This window comes from Anopheles arabiensis, chromosome X (genome assembly GCF_016920715.1).
Source record: "Anopheles arabiensis isolate DONGOLA chromosome X, AaraD3, whole genome shotgun sequence".
NCBI lineage: Eukaryota > Metazoa > Arthropoda > Insecta > Diptera > Culicidae > Anopheles > Anopheles arabiensis.
The window spans coordinates 3,293,788-3,300,000 of NC_053519.1; the positions used below are offsets into that span (position 1 = coordinate 3,293,788).

The window sequence follows — 6,213 nt, forward strand, 5'->3', positions numbered from 1 at the left end:
CTATTCAAAACGACTATTGTTATAAACAAGTGGACAGTTGTTTATTGGACTGGTAAACCCTGTAAATTAATGTCGTCTGTGGTACTCAATAATAACACGTGTGGTTTGCTCGGTTGATAACTATCAAGTGATATCTTTATTATCTGTTCGTACGCTCCGGGATGCTGTATGAGTTTTGATGGCACGACACCACTACTGATATCTAACGATCGCTGTCGTTAGTATCACACTACCACATCGTCAATAGAAGACTAACAGCAATTCAGTTAGGTTTTCGCTGCACTGACGGATGGACCAAAAAAGGAGCGTTACAATGCGTTATTTTTCAGCTATAAATTGTTTCGTTACGTTGGATTTATCGGTGTGTCTGGCAGTAGCCAGACAGCCGATACATAAAATTTTATTTTTATATTATTTTTATAGAGAAATTAAGGTCCAGACCAAGGACTGTGTACGAACGAGGTCAAGTATTAGCCAAAATCGGATTGGCAATCTTGGATGCCATTTGACAGCAGAAAGCCCTGGAAAACGCGTCAAACCCTTTAACCGTTATTATTAAAAGAGTCATCAATACATTTGGTGAAACATTCAATAACCATTTTATAATTTTCTTGTGATTCTTCTTCTTTGGCTCAACAACCGTTGTCGGTCAAGGCCTGCCTGTACCACTTGTGGGCTTGGCTTTCAGTGACTAATAGATTTCCCCCATAGCAGGATAGTCAGTCCTACGTATGGCGGCACGGTCCATTTAGGGATTGAACCCATTTCTTGTGATTACCAGACCGATTTATCATTTTTATCGCAATTATAATTTGAATCGAAAAGGGCTCTTAGATGTCAAGCTGCTTGTAACGAACTTTTGGCTACTTGTCAAATCGTTGTATATTACTTGACCTCGTTCCAACACAGTCCTTGGTCCGGGCTTATGCAACTGTTTTGACAACAATTGTTCTGTGAGGCCGCTGCCAGACACACTGAAAAACCACAGTAACCGTATTAATAAACGATCGTGTATTAATACGATAACGAAAACAAAAATGACAGACGAAATGTAACGCATTGTAAAGCTACGGCTAGATGATAGCTACTTGTATGCGGCTACAAATGACAGCTATCAATTTCTTTTGTTCTTAATGTCAAATGTAGTTGCGGAATGTAGCTATCGTTTGGGAGCCCAGCTACGCTAGTTTGTTCTCCTGTCATATTGCGCTTGTCATTTATGGTTGATTTGTGTTTATACCTGTAGCGATGGATTGGTTTGTGCTTTGTTCCATATGTTTTATTGTTTTGTTAAGGACGACAATAAAATTGATCAAACTCAACTTCTACCAGCTATTGCTTCTGAAGTGGCCACTTTAATGATGCTTCTTATTGAAGAGGAGGAAGAAGAAAATCAACAGAAAATCGAAATGCGCTGCTGGATGACCGATATCTTCCTGGAGCGGGAAAGTGTGTGGAGCCGGTTGTTTGGCTTCGTGCAATTTCTTTTTTGATGCGTCTGTAGGTGTTCATCAGGTTTTTCCATTTTTCCTGGGCGTCCTCTGGTTTTTCGTCTAGCGCTGCTCCAATTTCTCGCCAAGCCTGGTGGCGTATTTCGTGGTTTTTATACTGCCGCTCGGAATCCTTCCACAGACATGGATATGTTCCAACCAGCTGGATCAGGTGCAATACCTTTTCCGTTGCTTGTATTGGCTAAAAACAAAGGAATTATAGGACAATAATAATTATTTATTTGGGAGAACAAATAAACTTACGTTTTTTTTATTTTTATATGAACCAATTGATGTTTCCATGTCGAATTAATCTGTCGATGCTATCTTTGACCGGCGTACCAAATATGTCTGTCTTGGATGTTCCTAAGAAAACTGATAATAATAGCCCGAAATGTGTGCCCAACAAAAACAAGATATTTTTTCAATAATTGTGTTTCCAACCTACCTTTACTCGTTTTACCTACCGAGACCCACTGTTTATAATTCTAAATTATTTTATAACATTTTCTTTCATATTAAATTTAAATTTTTGAAACAATTTTGCAATTTAAAAAAAAATTATTTTTCAATGTCACTTTCCAACACTTCAATGTATGGTATAAACATGAGCGATAACAGATATGTCACTGTGTAGCCCCCAGTCAGACAAATCGGCCTTAATTTACCCCTATCTTACCGCTAAATTACCGGTAATTTAAGAGTAATTTAATGGTAAATTAGCAGTCGTTAATTTACCCATTCGAGCAGTTTTGACAGATCCTATTCCTTCCTCTATTTTATTTTTATTTTTTTCGGCTAAATTGTTAATAAATAACACGAATTTTATTATATTACAGTTAAATGGTTATATTCAATCATTTTCCTTAACTTTTACAAACGATTACAATGATTTTTTTATAGCAAACTCGACTTGAACAGCCGCTTCACCCGGAGAAGGTGGTGCACAAATAGCACTAATAAATGCAATTTCTCGGCTGTTTTTTACATTTTACAGTTTTAAACACACCGCCGACGTCTTCTTCCACTAAAATATCATTAAAACAATACTCCTTTTGTTCTAATTTATATATTTTCACTGACAACAAACGACAACACTTCGTACCGCTAAATTGCTCTTAAATTACTGTTATGACCGACACAAAACTGCTCGAATGGGTAAATTAACAGAAGGCTGTCTGACTGGGCCGCTCGTAACACGCATACATCGGGTTACGAGCGGCGACAAGCTGACAGTTCTAGAACAAAGGAAATCGATAGCTGTCATTTGTAGCCGCATACAAGTAGCTATCATCTAGCCTTAGCTTAACGTTGCTTTATTCCGCAGACCGATTTTTATGCGTGCTGTCAAACGCTTTTTTGGTATTATTTGGATGATCTTAATAGATAAACGATTATGTAAAAATAAGTTGAGGTTGTTCCTACTAAACACCGCAATTAGTTTGACATATGAGATCGGATGCGGCGTCGAATGAAATCATTTTTTTTTATTTATTTGATTTTATTTTATTTGATACGATTCGTGCAGAATATTCTTGTATTTTTCGCTTGTAAATGGATTAAATTTATTAGCAAAAATTCAATTTAAACTGCATTGAACGATTCTTGAAGCAAATTGTACTGTACATTTGATCTGTTAAATTTTGAAAACAGCGCATCTCCGAATCAGCGTAAGTCGAGAACTGCGTTACTCGGGAACAGATTGTACGACGGAATCGCACGTCCGACGTTATCTGTCAAATCCCATATAAATCTCGTCCGATAAAATCGCATCCGATCAGCGTTGTTGTTGTTGTTAGTATGGTTTAGAGAGGCTTTGGCTCCTGCGGAGTTCTTTCGCCTCAAATCCGATCAGCGTTGCCACCGCCCTTACGCCAAAGTTTACGCTTCGTGTGACGTCCATATATATCTATTTGGACGGCGACTGTCAATTGTCGTCCCCACGTTGGTAACACCCAAGGTGAATGTATATAGAACGCGTGATAAAAATTCGCATTTTGCATGCCTCATCATTGGAAATGGTTATGTCAAAACGCAAAAAATATACAGCAATTATCCGCAGTACGCGATACTCGATATACGCGAATTCGCAGTACGCGATTCCTCTAAATTTGACAGCTCCATGTGTTTTTTGCAAATATTTTAATTTTTTGAAATATTTTATGCTCTTTTTGAATTTCCTTAATGTTCTTAATGCATTTTGCATTAAATTTGTGCAAAAGATACCTATTTTATAACAAAAAACTTTAATGCAAAACTCTGTGGCGATATTTTTCAACCCTCGAACCGGTAGTGTAAACCATTTTTCCATAGGAATCTGCTATACGCGAAAACTCGAGATACGCTATTGCGCTCGGTCCCGTACGATAGCGTATGTCGGATAATGACTGTATACCCTCCTACCGATTTGAATGCCGAAGCCCCCTTCCCGAGTATTGTTGTGTCAAGACGAGATATGACTCATTGCTCAGTGACGCACCTCACCTTCCTCACAAGCATACACACCTTGGGTAATGCCTTTTAGCGAGCTTGGGCACCGTGCGGGCTTGACTTTGACACGTACAGTGAAACGCGTAATCCCTGCCCGTGTGTGCCAGCGCTGGCCGATAGGGGCAATGAGTCGGGCACAACGCACACCATAATACGGCCGATTTGGACGAAAGGTAAGCTGCTGAAATATGCACAGGTAACCGAACGACGGTATCGAAAGGAGCGCACTGCCAGCCAATAATCCAAGGGACGGTAGAGAGCGACAGATCCGAAACGGTGGCACGGTGGCGGATAGTTTGCTGCAAAAACGATTGATCAAAATCCTCGAGAGAACAGTGGCGGTCGTGCACACCAGGAGCCATCAGGCTTGCGCTCACCTTCAAAGCTCTACTTCAAACACACACACATACACGCACACGTACACACACATACACACACACACACACACACACACACACACACACACACACACACACACACACACACGTACCTTGCTTCATTTAAGCATATGCACACACTGAAACTCACACAACTGTCTTACACTTTAACACACTCACACTGTTACGTACTGCTCCACAGTTTTCCCAGCGCCGTGTACGGCGCAAAGTGAATGTGGTTGATTGGTAAGGTGGATGCTGAGGATGGATTTGCATTCACGGCTTGGGTCCACGGCAGGATCCCGTTGCGGTTTTGTGTGAAACTCCCCCCCCCCCATGAATGAAGCTGGTGTTCGTTTCGTGAATGAGTGCGTAAGCGCGTGTATGTACGTGGATCGAAAGCGCATGGTATCGTGAATGGTGCGTGCGTGCGTGTGTGTGTTTGAGCGTGTGGTGGTTGTGCTTATTCGTTCGGGTGGTTGGGACACACAGTGATCTTTAAGCGTTTTGTTTGTCTTCTTTTTGTCGGTTTTTTGTTTGTTGGGGATATCCCTCGGGGCATTCCTTCCCGGGGAGACGGTATCGAGCCTTCAACAAGTGTGCCGAGAGCGCGTTGGAAAGATGAATTAATAATTACGTGCCCGAGTCCTTTCACCAGCACGCGGGCCCCGTATTCTTCCGAACTTTTTGAATAGAACGGAAGTCTTGTGTAACGCGTTGGCCCAGTGAATGAATTATGAATGTCTAGAAACGGTGGCGGCAGAAGGGTCCTCTCTGGAACGTTGTCTTGCGTAAACGGAAGGATCCTTGCGCGAATAGAACACTTAGTACTGAAGTCTGTTTGCTAACTATTTGAAAAAAAAAAAAGAAAAAAATACACAACAGCGTGTAAGTCGTAACGGTTTAACTGCCATTCGTGTCGTGTTCATGGTTCCGTTTGGTCTCTCCTTGTCTCTCCCTCTGCCGTAGATGCTGTCCGGTAACTGACGCGTTTGAAAGAATCCGCCATCAACCGCAATCAACTTCGTCGTTCAGCCCGCCAATCGAAAAAAAAAAACGCCTCCTAGGAGAGGGAGCTCCCTCTGGAGCGTGAGCACCCCCTGTGCGAGCGTGTGACCGGTAGCGGATATCCTTGCCGTGCAGTGAAACTGGAAGCAAGCGGCTGCTTTCTGGTACGGATACACTTTTCGTTTCCGCTTTCCTCCGCCCAGTCTGGTGATGAGAGCTTGGAATCGGACCTTCCCGATTCCGATTCCGTGTTCGGAAACAATTTCGGAGTCGATTCCGATGGTAGAATCGAATTCTGAATCGGAATCGTCCTAGGAATCACAATTTGCTCCGGAAAAGGGATCAGAATTGACTCTAGAATTGGAATTAGCTCCGGGACGAGAATCAGTTCTTGTATTGAAATAAGAAGTTTCAAAAGCGAAATTAGTCCGGGAATTTTCATGATGGATTAGACAAGTAAATTTGGAATCGGCTCCGGAATAGGCTTAGGAATCGGCTCCGAAATCGGAATCGATTCCAGCAACGGAATCGGCTCCTAAATTGATTCCGAACACCAAACACCGATTCAAATTCCGGAACCGATTCCAAAACCGATTTCGATACCGGAACCGATTTCCGGTTCTGAACCTACTATCCAGAATTGATAAGAATTGACTCCAGAATAGGAATTAGCTCCGGGACGAGAATCAGTTCTTGTATTGAAATAAGAAGTTTCAGATGCGAAATTAGTCCGGGAATCTCCATGATGGATGGCTCGTTCTCAAGTAAATTTGGATTCATTGTGGCTATCAATACGTTGCATCATTTAGCCGAAACGCCATTCTTATAGAGATGCCGAAACCGACTCC

At 41.8% G+C, this 6,213-nt stretch overlaps 1 protein-coding gene across 3 annotated transcripts in view; it reads left to right on the forward strand.

Moving 5' to 3' along the window:
- Positions 1–3,977: 3,977 nt before the first annotated feature.
- LOC120906633 (integrator complex subunit 6) overlaps positions 3,978–6,213 on the forward strand; it is a 9,749-nt gene continuing 7,513 nt past the window's right edge. Inside the window, exons 1-2 of one of the 3 annotated variants that reach the window (XM_040318446.1) lie at positions 3,978–4,153; positions 5,327–5,529. The gene's annotated coding sequence lies outside the window, so the exon portion shown is untranslated. Of the gene's footprint in view, positions 4,154–4,227; positions 5,246–5,326; positions 5,530–6,213 lie in introns of those variants that run through there. The other 2 variants (XM_040318447.1, XM_040318448.1) reach the window with 2 other exon arrangements.